Source organism: Ceratotherium simum, chromosome 19, assembly GCF_057802395.1.
Source record: "Ceratotherium simum simum isolate JZ-2026a chromosome 19, ASM5780239v1, whole genome shotgun sequence".
Taxonomy (NCBI): domain Eukaryota; kingdom Metazoa; phylum Chordata; class Mammalia; order Perissodactyla; family Rhinocerotidae; genus Ceratotherium; species Ceratotherium simum.
Genome location: NC_141918.1, coordinates 52,747,476 through 52,762,991, shown reverse-complemented (window position 1 = coordinate 52,762,991; position 15,516 = coordinate 52,747,476). Strand labels below are relative to the sequence as shown.

The 15,516-nt window shown below is 37.8% G+C and overlaps 1 long non-coding RNA gene across 1 annotated transcript in view; it reads right to left on the bottom strand.

Moving 5' to 3' along the window:
- Positions 1-15,516, bottom strand: part of LOC147914557 (uncharacterized) — a 135,830-nt gene that overhangs the window by 45,335 nt on the left and 74,979 nt on the right. The gene's annotated exons all lie outside the window — the stretch shown is intronic.

Sequence of the window (15,516 nt, the reverse complement as noted above, 5' to 3'; positions counted from 1 at the left end):
TTCTTCCAGTTAGGTAAGTCAGACACCTAGGAGTCATCCTTTAGACCTCTCTCTGTCTCACTCCTCATTAACAATATAATATTAAGTGGAGTCATTTTTTACCTCTCAAAATGTATTGATTTCTCACATCTTATGCCTCCCTCTCATCAGCACCATCCTGGTACACAGCTCTCATGTTATCTATTCTCAGGTCTATTACAACAGCCTCCTAACTGGTATCCACAGCTGTTCTTCCTGCATTGTTTAAGCCTATTTGTTGCAGGCAGGTATCAACCGTAAGCCCCAAACTCTCAGTAGAGGGACGTAGGGTTTGAGATTCATACCACACCACACGCATTGACACTGCCGACGTGATTACACTCCAGGCGTTCAAGACCTGGAGCACTTGGCAGATTTGGGGTTCTAGACGTTGAGCTGACTTTCTGAATTGGTAAAGGATTAGCCCACCAGCTACAGTTCATCAAGTACCAGAAACCCTGTGACCAGATGCATAGCCCGAGTCAAGTAACTACCCAGGTTGCCATTTAATCTCTTCCTCCAAATTTTTTTGTGTGTGTGTGAGGGAAGATCAGCCCTGAGTTAACATCCATGCCAATCCTCCTCTTTTTGCTGAGGAAGACTGGCCCTGAGCTAACATCCATGCCCATCTTCCTCCACTTTATGTGGGACGCCGCCACAGCATGGCCTGACAAGTGGTGCATCGGTGCGCACCTGGGATCCGAACCCGGGCCACCAGCAGCGAAGCGCGAGCACTTAACTGCTACGTCATGGGGCTGGCCCCCAAATTTTTATTATAAAAATTTTCATACAGACAAAAAAAAAATTGAAAGAATAATGCAATGATATTAGATATTCTCCTCCTAGCTTCCATAATTCCTAACATTTTTCCATATTTACTTATCTTTATTTCTAATTGCCGTTATATTTATAATTGCTGTTAAATCACTTGAAAGTAAGCTGACATTTCAGCTTTAAACATGTCATCTCCTAAGAACAGGTTCATTATCACACCTACAAAAATTAATAATACCATAAAATCCTCCAATATCCCCAAATGTCCCAAGGAAGTCTTTTTATAACAGCTTTTTAAAACCAAAATACAACCAAGATTTTCACAAGTTGTTTTGCTGTTACATCTCTTTAATCTCTTTTAATATTGAACAGCCTCCCACCATTTTAATCCATGATACCACGTTTCTAAAACATTTAGGCCAGGAGTCCTATAGAATTTCCCACCTTATGGTGTCATTTAATTTATCCTCCATTTCTTATATTCTCCACAAACTCAGAGTTGGATCTAGAGGCTTGACTATAGTCAGGGTAAACTCTTTTTTCCTTTTGCATCAATACTTCATATGTGAGGCTGGGAACTTCATATCATATCACATCACAAAGCCTGTAATGTCAGATTGTCCCACCATCAGTGAAGCTAAATTTAATCCCTTGGTTAAAGAGGTGACCTGCCACTACAAAGTTACATTTTTCTTCTGTAATTAGTATTCAGTCTCCGGGGTGAGTTTTTGGTACCATATGAATATACGAGTCCCCAGCAGGCATTCATCTAATGGTTTTAGGTTCTGTTAATGACCCCCAATCAGTTCTTATATTGGAACTGCCCAAATGGCGACTTTCTATCATTCCTTCTACTTACAACAGCTGGCATTTTTCTATAAAGAAGAGCTTTCTTCCACCGCACCCTACCCTTAAGCATCACGATGGATTCATGGATTTTAATTTCTTCCATTTGTGCTACAATAAATCACAATCATTTCTGCGTATCCTTTTTTTTTTTTTTTGTGAGGAAGATCAGCCCTGAGCTAACATCCATGCTAATCCTCCTCTTTTTGCTGAGGAAGACCGGCTCTGAGCTAACATCTATTGCCAATCCTCCTCCTTTATTTTCCCCCAAAGCCCCAGTAGATAGTTGTATGTCGTAGTTGCACATCCTTCTAGTTGCTGTATGTGGGACGTGGCCTCAGCATGGCCAGAGAAGTGGTGCGTTGGTGTGCGCTGGGGATCCGAACCCGGGTCACCAGCAGCAGAGCATGCGCACTTAACCGCTAAGCCACGGGGCCGGCCCTCTGTGTATCCTTTATTAATGCCTCTAACCCATGCTCTACAGTGCAGCCCAAGTTATCTTTTTTAAAAGCAAATCTTTTTCTCAGCCCCTCTCTCTCTCTCACACACACACACATACACACACACATTTTAACACTTCAAGGGCTTCCCATTGCTCTTAGGATAAAGACAAAAAAAGAAAAAAAACCCTTAACTTAGCCCACAAGTGCCTGCGATTCGGCCTCTGCTCACCTGCACAGCTTTACTGCACTTAGAGCTTACCTTGCTCTCAGGGTTCCATCTACAAAGCACCATGCTCCCTCCTCCTACAGAGTGTGCATGCTATTCCTTCTAGAATGTGCTCCCCAAGCACCTCTTCCTAGTTAACTCCTATTCATCACTTTTAGTCTTTAATCAACCCCTTCCTCAGACAAACCTTTTACCTACTTACCTAGCTTTGCAGTACTTAAGACAGCTGGGTTTCACATTTATTGGCATGGTTATCTGCTTTATCCTTCTTTTACCAAACTGACTACAAGCAACGTGAGGGCAAGAACAGAATCTGGTAGTTTTTTACCTGGCACAGTGCCTGGCACACAGTAGATGTTCAATAAATACCTGTTGAATAAACGAATAAATGAACCTGATGGCTGATGTTACTAATTATTTTTATTTACCTTTAGAACTGTATAGAGACAGAATGGAAGTGCCTGTAAATATGTATAAAGTAGCAATCAAAGTCTCCAGAACTGGTTGTTGAGTCCATCTATAATTAGCTAGAAAGGAAAAGCAGAGCCCTAGGCACACGGGTGCACCACTGCTGTAGTTCTTTTTTTTTTTAATTATTTACTTTTTAGTGATCTGGATCAATGGAGTGCCTCGAAAAAACAGAAATGCAGAAAGGCCTCTACCAGGTCATCAGTCATGTCTAAAAATAACTTTCTTTTGTAGAATAAAGAATTCTCTCTTACAACAAAGGCATTGTGCCATAGCAAAAGCCATGTAAAACTGTCACAGCTTTGATGACATTCTTACTCCTAAAATTAGCTGAAGAGTATTATTTATTGGCTAGATCTGTACGTAGTTCAGTTACTGGCTAGATTTTGAAATTTCAGCCATGTAAGTAACTTTTCAACCAAAGATAAATGTATCATAAAATATTCTTTATATAGGTACTATTTCTAATATTTATGCTAATACTCCTCAAGACATTCAGGGTACGTAACAGAGCCTTAATAAAGTGAACCTTAATGAAATAGACTAGCTATTTTATAAAGAACTCGGTGGAGGCTGCTAGGGGACTTTTTTTTCCTTGCTAAGAGTGATCAAATAGACAGACTGGCAAATGCACACTCACGTAGGAAAACTATAGAAACACAACACAACTTCTAGTTCATGCTAAAGTTGTTCAGCCCCACGGACACAAGCCAACTAGATGCACAGCAGCAGGAAAATATATTCAAGCAGAGTCTGCTAATCACAATTACTAATATAATCTCCAGAGACCATGCCAGAACCAAAAAAACTCCTGCTCTGGAAGTCTTACTATGGCTACCAACCTGCAGGCAACCAGGTCATGTTGAAAGAAATGTTCTGTTCTGGACTGGACTATTTTAAATCTCTGGTTGCAAAACACTGAAGCTTGGATCTCTTCTCTCAGACACAGGGGTGTGACGAGAGAGTTACATGAATTCTGTCCCTATGCGCTGACAATTTAGGTTTGTAAAACCAGAATGAAAAAAATATGCTTTGCTTTTAGCATATGCATCTGCTAATTCAAATTTCTGTCATATTAGAAGTTGAAGGCTATTAAGCAGGGTAGGAAATATCCTTTCCAAAGACTGACTCATTGTCACAGATCGAAACCACAAACTGGGCTGCAGAATTGCACGGAAGCTCGTGGTTTCTTCTGCTCCGACTTTTTAATTACTCCAAGTGGTCAAGATCAAGAGATAGCTGAGAGCAGTGGAATTTTGCCAATTAAAAAGAAAGAGTTCCTTAGTGGATAGACATAGCCCACCAGTGAAATTCCTAATCATAAAGGAATTTTTTCAGAAAGCAAGATAATTTTATCTGCCAAAGTTTTGTCATTACACATAAATAAGACTCAAAATGTATAGTACAACCTAATCCGATTATAGAATGTGATGTTACTACAGTTATCGTGTTATTTTCCCTTTTCTATACATTCATCACTATTCTAATATGTTAAGACTGGTGTTCTTGCTAACATAATTGGTAGAAAATAAAGGGAAAAAAGAATCGCAGGGGACAGTGTTAGACACTGCTATGGCTAACATATTGAGCCAGTAGTCTCAGTTTTCACATAGTATTCTCAACAAACAGCTAAGGAATAAATGAGGAAAATGTTCAATTTCTTCTATGAAGCAAATATTGAGAGACCATCGCCGAGAAGTAATAATTGTCTTAGGCAATTAATTAGTAAGCAAATATTTATTATTTCCTAGATGTTAGAATCACCACACAGAATTAGAATAAAATTGTACAGTCATCTGTTTCAATTTCCTTTCTGATGCTTAAATCTTATTTCTGGAGACAAACTCTAACACACAGTTGTCCAGACTCTTTTTAAACATTTCCACGGATGGAAAGTGCACGCCTCTTAAGGAAGCTCAGTCTGATGTCTGGGAGATTTGATTGTTAAAAAGTTCTCATCTCTGTTGTTCTCATCTATCAAGTATTCATTGAGGGAATACTATGTACCAGGTACTGGGCCAGGGTTTCAGCGTGTTCCCTACCTTCTTGGGGCTTACAGTCTAGTGGGAGAGATAAATAAATAATCGTAGAAAATGACTATATAATTACACATTTTGATAAGTTATAGGAATTAAAGCAAAAGTTGCCTGGCACATGGTAAGTTCAAAATAATTTAACACTATACTAAATGAATCAATCGAGATGTGATGAGAGACTATAACAAATGGGGAGAAATGGTTTAGACTGGGGAATCTCGGAAGGCTTCTCAGAAGAGGTGGCATTTAGGCTAAGTCCTGAAAAGTATGACTAGGAGCACATCTGAAAAATATCCAGGAGAAGGCAACAGGAACTGTACTATGAAAGCATCTAAGTAGGAAAAATTGTTGCACCTTCCAGTTCCTAAAATAATATTACTGGGACTATAGCAGAATGGGGGTGGGGGTGGCAGATGAAAGAAAGCTGACGTTACAGAAGCCTCGTAGGCCTTGTTAAGAATATTAGACTTTAGCCTAAATGAAGTTAGGAATCTACTGAAGACCTTTAATCAAGGGGGATGAAATTATCAGTTTGTTGTTTTTTTTTAAAAGACCCTTCAGTCTGCGGTCCTGTTAATTGGGCCCTCACCCTGATTTCTATGTCCACAAAGAGTAGGCCTCATTCCTCTTTCTTATGACTGTCTTCCATTCAGGCAACCAAGGGAAAGGGAAGCCATAAGATCTGAGCAAATATGGCCAGGGTCTTGAGGAAGGCTTCAACCTGGTGACCATGACTGAGATGCCCAGTACTCCCGGGGCACTGCTGAGTCCCCACTGAATTTGGTTCAGTCTCCTGAATCATCCACTGTCTTGTCTTGTTAGGACCAGTGTAAGCCTGGTTGGAGGCCAATGACCCCCCTTGGACAGACTTGTCAGGAGCTGACAGACCATTCACAAGAGAGCACAACTACATACCTACAGTTGATACCAAGTGTGACTGCAGTAACTATTTTTAGCCATTAAAGGTGACATTTTCCAAAGGGTACAAACTTCCAGTTATGAGATAAATAAGTTCTGGGGATCTAATACACAGCACGGCAACTACAGTTAACAATATAGTATTATATACTTGAAAGTTGCTAGGAGAGTAAGTCTTAAATGTTCTCATCACAACAAAATAATTGTAATTACACAAGGTGATGGATGTGTTAACTAGCCTTACTGTGGTAATCACTTCGCAATATATCATCACATTGCACACCCTAAACTTACACAACGTTATATGTCAATTATATCTCAATAAATTTGGGGAAAAAACAGTGACATTTTCGTACCTGAAAATTAGGACTTTAACTCAGATTACTTTGTAAAAGTATTTTCTATCTCTGACATCTTCAAAATACTTTAAAAACTGAAAATCACTTCAAGTAAAAAAATCAGTGTGTACACTGGAAATGCATAGGTTTGGAATTAAAATCTGAAAGTATTGATCAATTATTCTCTCTCTAGGTTGTGAAATAAAAATCAAGCCAGCTTCTTGGATGATCACATTGCAAGGACTGAGCAGGGCTCTACAGAAAGCACTGTTGCAGTAAAGTAGGTCCTTTCTTAGAAATGGAACAGACAAAGCCTTTCATTTATTATTCATGGTGCCTTGTGCCCATGTCAACTCCCGATTAATAATTAAAATTAATCTCATTACAGAAGATTTCATTACAGGATAATTTAATTAAATGATGAATTGGCTTCCAGATGTTACCTTCTGTGCCATCTTTTAAATAATGCTGATGATGACACAGGGATTCGCTAGGTATCAGTCTGGCCTTAAGAAAATGAATTATTGATAGGGTTCTGCCATTCTGCCAACAATAAATGATACTGATCACACCTATGCATTATCCTTCTCCAAAGTCATATTTTTCCAAGATTTCTGATATTTCACACCATTTTTAAGGTCCATTGGAAGTTCAGGGCCATCATTTTGTCAGCCATAAAAATGTATCCATTTGGTGAAAATTTTAATTCACAGAACTTATTCAATTTATAGGATAAATATAAAACGGGACCTCAGAATTAAAAATCTAAAATTTCAACTTCAAAATGACAATAGGGAAGAATGTAATAATCATTAATTTTTTCATTTCTGGTACAAAAACGGCTTCAATTATACAAAATAATCAAACAGCATTAGGAAGGAAACCAGAATTTTGCTTGATTTCTTTATATAAAGTAACCAGTAAAAAGAGTCTTACAAAGTCAATGTATTTTTTTTTAATTTGCCATGAACCAACATAAATCACAATTTTAAGTGATTCCGGTTACCACATACTTCACTTTTATAAATACACCACTCTCTCTGCACTAGGCACAAGATACATATCCTGATAAATCAGCATAAGAAAAAATGAAACCCACTAAACCAGACTTTTAAGGGGTGAAAACATTTAAGAGACATTTCTTTATTTACTTGGGGAAAATCTGGGCATTTCTGAATGCCACAGTGTATGACAAATCTAGGACATTCCAAAAATTATCAGCGAAACATATAAGTTTTAATTATTCTACTTGGTTTATCTTAAGGATTCTGATCCCCAAAAAAGATATTTATATATTAAAATCTCAGTCTAAGACTGTAGTTTTGATTTTTGTTATTTCTACTAGCATAGGGCAGATTTTTCTTAAATGGGATTTTAAAAAATCAAGTTAGAAAATGTGACATAGTCTTCCCATAAAGAAATGTATTGCTTCAGCAGTGTTTAAAAAGAAAAAACAAATTAATTGTAGTTAACTGAGGGAGTAATTTATAATTACAGAGCAATCAATTGTATTGTTGTATCTTTCACATACTATATTCACTGGCTAATTGGCAATATAAATCATAAAGAATCACAGCACCTCAGAGGTGGAACATATCTTAGAAGGCATCTAGTCTATCTTCTGTCTGATGTGTGGATTCCTCAAACATCTGAAACAAGATGCTCTTGACTTGAGTCTCTCTCCCACTGCGACATTCACAACTTTTTTAGGCAGCTTGTTTCATTTTCAATCAGCTGATAGAATTAGAAAGTTCCTACAGAAGCCCTTTCTGAATCACTTGCAATTTTCCACTCTCTTTCTTCCCTTTTTCTCCCCTGCCCACTGTACATTTTTCATTAAATGGTCAAGCTGACCCACCTTTCTTGGATAGCTCTTGTTCGTTCCTTTGCATTCTGGGCTCCTTCTCTGACAAATCATGTCTTCTTTCCTTTAGAGTTGAACCCAAACACACCACTTCAGAATTCTTTGACATCACATCACCATTCACTTCCACAAAGGATCCTCATCAGCCCTTAAGTGGTCTGTACCATGCGGATTTACACGCAGGTGTATACTGTACTACAATGGCAGGTACAACACTGTACTACAATGGCAGGTCTCAAGCAAATAACACACAGAGAATTTGTGGGAAAACACTGGGCCCTTTGAGAAATACCTCAATTTTAATTTGAGTATTTAATTCTATCAATATGAACTAAGAACAGTTTTACAAGAAGACGTTATGACTACATGCGCAATGTAAAATCAGCCATGAGCATACGCAGTTCTCACAAAAATAAGTTAACAACTCAACCAAGACTGGGTGTTTCTGAGATTTTTCTATTAATTGATGTTTTGTGACTTGTTCTTCCATAGTAGACAGGCTAAGGTTTTCCAAAGCTATAAAAAAATTTTTTTTTGTGAATTGGCAAAAACATTATCATTCAATTTAAAATTCCCCAGCTAGAATTTCAGCTCTTTTATGAGAGGTTACATTGCCATTTTTTGGTATCCCTCTTTAGTGTCTGTATACATTTTGTAGTAGTTACTCAATAGGTCTGGGCTCTAACTGGAAATGGACTTGTTAGCACATGATAAGGCTCTTCAGGTGAATATTATTTGTATTGGGAAAAGAGACATGGGAAAAAATAAGCTCAAAAAAGTTTTAAAACTTTGAAAAGTTTGGATGGTATGAAAACAGACAATCATCAAACCACAAGATACTAGAATTAATTGTTGCCACTCCAAGAACGGGGAGAGGTTGCTGCTTAAAAGTATTTTTAAAAGATTTACACAAATAAATGAAGGATACTTCCAAAACAGACTGAGTAGAGAAATTTCCTTGCACTCAAGAGGCCCTCTCTTTATTGAACTGAGTTAAATCTCCAAGGTTTTGAAGTTGATATCAGCTGAGACTTTTGCATAAACACCCAGTACCATTTTTATAAGCCAAACGTTTACCTGTAATGGTCTGTCAAAACAAACCTGTGGATTTATCAAAACAATCCATGTTCAAGATCTTAAAATTCATCTATATTGGGTCTTGAAGGACAATTCTCTCTATATTCACTTGTCTGGTATTTCTTACCTATTTCTCTATCCCTACAAAATACTAAACTGGATTTAATTATAGTGACTACATTTTAAAAATATTTATCAATGGAGAAAAACTATAAACTAATTTTAAGTAAATGACATATAGCAGATAGATTTTACTTCTATATATATTTCTTTTTCTCCCTAAAACCAATCAGATTATTTAAAACAGGTATTTCTTTTTCTCCCTAAAACCAATCAGAGTATTTAAAACAGGTATTTTATCTCTTTAGAGACTGCTAATGAGTGCTCTCATTTATTAAGCACTTAGTATGTGTTAAAAGATTACCTATATTTATCTGAATAAATCCCTATAGTCACTCTATGAGATAGATAATATTATTCCCACAATAAAGATAAGGATACTTAAACAAAGGTAATTTAATTAATTTCCCCAGAGTTAATACAGCTAGTAAATGGCAGAGCAGGGATTAAAATCCAGGTTTCCAAATACTAATAATAATAACCTATTTTTCAAATGTTCTAAGTGTCTTGCATGTACTATCTCATTTAATCCTTACATAACTAACTCCATGAAATTGGTTACTCTTAACAGCACTATTTTAAGGATGAGAAAACTAGCCATAGGGAGGTAAAATAACCTTCCCACTACCAAGGTGCAGAACTGCTGTTACGTCAGGCGGTCCAACTCTTTGGTGCAGCTCTAACTCTTGCTCTGAGACTGCCCTCCCAGAACCCCTAACTCACCAGCCCTTTATCCCAAAGGGCTACGTTGGTTACATCAATGATCCTGACTTTATTATAGGTCTACCGGCTTGACCCATGTGAAAGGGACACTAACCAGCTTGCAGTCTCTAGGAATTTTTTCCATTTCATATGTCTCACCCCGCCCAGCCTGCCATTTGGACAATTACAGAGGCCCCTAACTGGTCTCTAGGCATCCAATCTTTCCTCTCTCCAGTCCGTACACATACGACAGTCTCTATAGTCTGATTTTGTAATAAAATTATTATGACTCAATATCGTTCCTAGAAATTTGCTGATACAAAAGGAATAGAATCACTAGTCTCTTGTATATGTCCACTTACTGAATTGTATCAAGTATTTTGAGTCTTGAATTGTAAAAGACGATGTAAAACAGAAAACCTCCTAGTACACCCTTATCATCGAGGAAAACCAGTGCTGTCAGCCTTGTTTTTTTTTTTTTTTTTTTTTTTTTTTTTTTTTTTATTGCAGTAACATTGGTTTATAACATTGCAAAAATTTCAGGTGTACATCATTGTACTTCTATTTCTGCATGGACTACATCATGTTCACCACCAAAATACTAATTACAACCCATCACCACACACATGTACCGAATTATCCCTTTCACCCTCCACCCTCCCCCCTTCCCCTCTGGTAACCACCAATCCAATCTCTGTCCCTATGTGTTTGTTTATTGTTGTTATTATCTACTACTTAATGAAGGAAATCATACGGTATTTGGCCTTCTCCCTCTGACTTATTTCACTTTGCATTATACCCTCAATGTCCATCCATGTTGTCACAAATGGCTGGATTTCGTCGTTTCTTATGGCTGAGTAGTATTCCATTGTGTATATATACCACAGCTTCTTTATCCATTCGTCCCTTGATGGGCACTTAGGTTGTTTCCAAGTCTTGGCTATTGTGAATAACGCTGCAATGAACACAGGGGTGCATGTACCTTTGCAAATTGGTGTTTTCAAGTTCTTTGGATAAATACCCAACAGTGGAATAGCTGGATCATATGGTAGTTCTATCCTTGATTTTTTGAGGAATCTCCATACTGTTTTCCATAGTGGCTGCACCAGTTTGCACTCCCACCAGCAGTGTATGAGAGTTCCCTTCTCTCCACATCCTCTCCAACACATGTTGTTTCCTGTCTTGTTAATTATAGCCATTCTGTCAGCCTTGTTTTTATCTCCTGTGACTCTCCAACTGCTCCCTATGTATCTGACCATATGAGATCCCACTGATCTTTTCTCTGATTTCAATTTATTTTCAATATCTTTGAGTGCTGATTTTAAAGTTCCTTGAAAAATATCTCAAAATCAATACTAGTGTAAGTTTTACTTGTATTTAACAAAAAACTGTAAAATGTAGGGATTTGAACAAAAGATCAAATTATATATCAGTACACTAAAACGAAGCAACATAATCTCTATGTTGACATAACTCACACCGGACCAGGGGTGAGGCTTCAGAAACTGGTGCCACTGGGAGGTTAAGAAACAGGGAAGATGGGAGCAAAGAAGAAAGCCCCAAGAGGCTTGGTTCAGGCAGGCCTTGAGAGCCCAGAAAGGCCAAGTGATGGAATTGGCCCAGCCACAGGAGACCAGGATGCCACCAGTACTCAAGAACAGATGGAGTCACCTGAGGGCTAGCTGCCCACTAAGAGCAGCACTTCACCCCCAGGGAAGGTACAAGGAAGATAATCAGAGCTCTGGAGAAGAGGGAATCATGCTGTCCAGTCAAACAGGCAAGGTCCCAACCCCAGTAGAGCAGCAGGGTCTGCAGCCGCACAGCCCTGCCCAGCGTGGACCCAGCCGCACCAGGCACCAGGCACCAGGCAACGGTCCCACAACAGAACTCACCCCACACAGCAGAAGGGGCTGAGGTCCCCCAGCACATGTCAACCTCTAGTCAAGATGCTCTGAAACTGGGCTGCTCTGGGCATCACTGCCTCCGTCTGTGAGAGAATGAGACAGACAGGCAGAGGATGCACACCTCTCCCCAAATCTGAACCAGCAAAGAGGCATGGAAGTCCCCTCAGGGTCTTCTGGAAAGCATAGGAGGCAAAGAGGCAGACCACTGAATAGGAACTTGTAGATACAGCATCACAACAGAACTAACTGTAAGACAGGTGGGTGATGGTAGAGAGGTTCAGTTTATCACTTGTGAAAAGCTAATGGCCACGGGGCAGGAGTTGGGGAGCCTGGGGGAGTTGGTGAGGGTTGAGGTCAGCAAACCAGACCTGTTTTCCTATAGCTGAGCTAACGGAAAGCCAACAGCCACACCCACTCGTTTACCTGTTGCCTATGGCTGCCTTCTTGCTATAATGGCAGACTGAGTCACTGCAACCAGGACAACGGGCCACAACGCCTAAACGTCTACTGTCCGGCCCTTTACATGGAAAGTCTGCTGACCCCTCCCTTAGAGAAACATCAGTCTTTCTAGATGCAAATTGATACACGGAAATAAGTGCAAACTATGAAAATGTAGAATTGTAAAGACTCGAAAGGACAGACTATAACAATATCACAAAGTCAATCTCCACAGCTAACTCACGCTAACCAGATGGATCGCACAGATGTGAGTATAAGCAATAGCAATTTTGATACTAACCAAATCCTCCACAGCAATAAGACACGGTATTTCAGTTCTCTCTCTCTACGTATACATGTATGGCTCTCCCCCACTCTACCAACAGGTTTACGTTCCACACGACTGTATCAGTCCTTGCTTCTTGGAATCACAACCATCTTCCTGTAGAACTCCCACTCTTACCTGCCCCACTGTCCATGCTGCATTAATCACACTCTGCCCATTGTACGAACAGATTCTTGGTTGCCATAATGGATAATTTAGCTGTGAGCTAATCTGGCATCCTAGAAATGTGCCAACTGGCTTTCAGAGACTAGACTGCCTCTGTCAAAAGAATTATTGAAATATGCTCTATAAGTTTACAGGAAAAACTAATGAAACTTGAAAGAAGCCATTGGATTTATTAATTTGATTTTTTGAAATATTGGTTTATTTCCAATGAAAAGCTTTCCTTTAATTTACTATTATTATTAAGACCCATATTTAAGGAAGTTCATGCAATCTTTCATTCAACAAGTATTCACTGCAGACCTACGACATGCCCTGACCTATGCTGGGAACCAGTTTGGACCAGAGAAATAACCTGGTACTGGTTTTCTATCTTTTCACCTCCACAGGGATCTTCTATTTTCCTAACACTTCAGACACACAGTGGAATGATTTTACACACCTATTTTACATAAAAAGAAAAAAGAATTCATAAAACCAAAATAGTAACCACCATTATATATTCCATAAGAAAGAAAAAGTTTTAAAATTGAATTCTTGAAAACAGAAAGTGGGTGAATCAAGTATTATATGACACTTCTCTCTCTTATACACACACAAAATAGAATTTTAAGATCTTAAGATTTTAAATTTCTTTTATTTCCTTCAAAATTACATTTTTCATTTCAGAAGCTGAAATGTTATTGTAAATATAACTTACAATTATGGACACTTGAAAATTATTTTTTGGAGGATAGAATACAGTATAAATTTTCTGTCATATAAAGAGATGCACTGTATAATAATTAATGCATTTTTCTGAATTTAAGAAGTTTATGCTTCTAATATGAAGCTATAGGAAGACTGTTTGGACAGCAGTGGAGAGGTTATATGCATTATATATGAGCTGGTATCCAATTTTCAAGTTGTCATTGAAAACTTGAGGGGTTGATTTTCAAAAGAAGAAGAAATCAATAATATTTGAACTTGTTCAGATGGAGGTGGAAATTTTTTAAAAAATTAATGGAGGATGAGCTTTAACCCAAAAAAGTTCTTTTATTATCTGGGAAGAAAAATGGCCACCCAGATATCCAGACACTACAACATGTAGCTTCTCACAGATCTGTATTAAGAACCTATGTTTGTATCCCCTCTTCCTGATGTGCGCTTTATAACCTGATGGGAGACTGTTATGCATTTGTAAGATTCCAGAAATAACTGTGATAATTCCTTTATTATTTTATCTACATTAGCACATAAAAGCTAGTTACTGGAAAACAAGTTTTTGAAAGTATTGATGCTTCATACATTCACTCCTATTCCTCTTCTTTTCTTTCTCTCTCTCTCTCTCTCACACACACACACGTGTGTGCTCATACATATAATAACCCTTGCTTCCACTAGAACCAAATTATCAACTCAAGTTATTACATGCAAGCAAAAAACCGCCCTTTGATACTGAGCCATGTGGTGATACTAATAATTCCAATCTAGTAAGAAATAAAAGCATGTGGTTGGATTTTGTAACTGTTCCAATTAACTGAAGTTCACATAATTTTTCAGTCCCTAATTCAGATAAAAATATCAACATATTGCACCTTATAAAAAATTTGAAACAACCTGTAGCAAAAATTTTTCGCTTTTATTGAAATTCAAACTCAGAAACCCAGGCAACACGACAGTTCAGAGTCTCAAAGCTCTTCCTGGAGCCACTTTAATTCTTAATGTCTTAATTACTTGCACTTATTAAATAATTGAAACTCTCTAACAAACAAAAGATGAGATGGCTATCCCTCTAGCTGACAAACATGATGGCATGGGCTTATTCTAAAAAGAGAAAAACAAGAATTATGTTGGCTTGGGGAGATATGCTAACGAGTAAAAAAATTTAAAGCCTGTATTCATCATGGGCTTTTGATCCTTACACACACACACACACACACACACACACACATGAATTTTGTATTGACATATAGATATACAGAGTGAAAATGAATTTTGTTCTGATAAACTGGTAATACTTATATTTAGAAACAATCATTAGAATCATAGGATCTCAAAGAAAGTAGGTTAATTAGAGATCAATTGGTTGTGTTTCATCAGTAGCAGATATGTGCAGTCAATTCTGTAATGCATACAAAATCTAAAATGTGTTTGCAAAATATAATCCTTTTATGCTGATAGTTTTAAAGTTCTGTATATTGGTTCACTCAGGATTTGCAAGGCATATTGCTTCTGAATTTCTCTTATACATGTCTATTTACAAGATTCACTGGCAATTATAGTATATTATAATAGTCAAGACATAGTCCCATCATATAATGTGTTCAACAGTGAGCACACCACCTTTACCTCAGAGTCAGCTCCTACGACCGACATTCCTGCGTCTGTTCCCTGGGAAATGAGGCTCAACTGTCATGAGATGCAACACTATAAATATTTTAAAGAGGGAATTGTAAGTATTTGCTAAGTAAATTAATGAATAAAATTAGTTTCAGATTTAGTCCTGTACCACACTTTCTTGTCAACAGCCTTGTATTATTTAAGTTTTCAAAGTCTACTGGCCTTTAAATGTATATTCTAATCATGTGTTTCTTGTAGGAAAAGCCATCTTGTAACTGGGTGGAGTACAGACATCAATGGAAAGAATGACTATGGTACTGAGTCACAAAAATTCATATTTAAAAATTAAGGGATAATAGTCTTTCATAGCCCAATGATTATACAACAATTTTCCTGTAATGGCCTTGGTTTACTCCTACTAATTGGTATTACTTGGTTTACTAGTAGTACGTTCTTTTACTCTCAAAAGTGTCTCAGTTTGAATAATAAATGAAGTGGCCACTCGATTTAAATA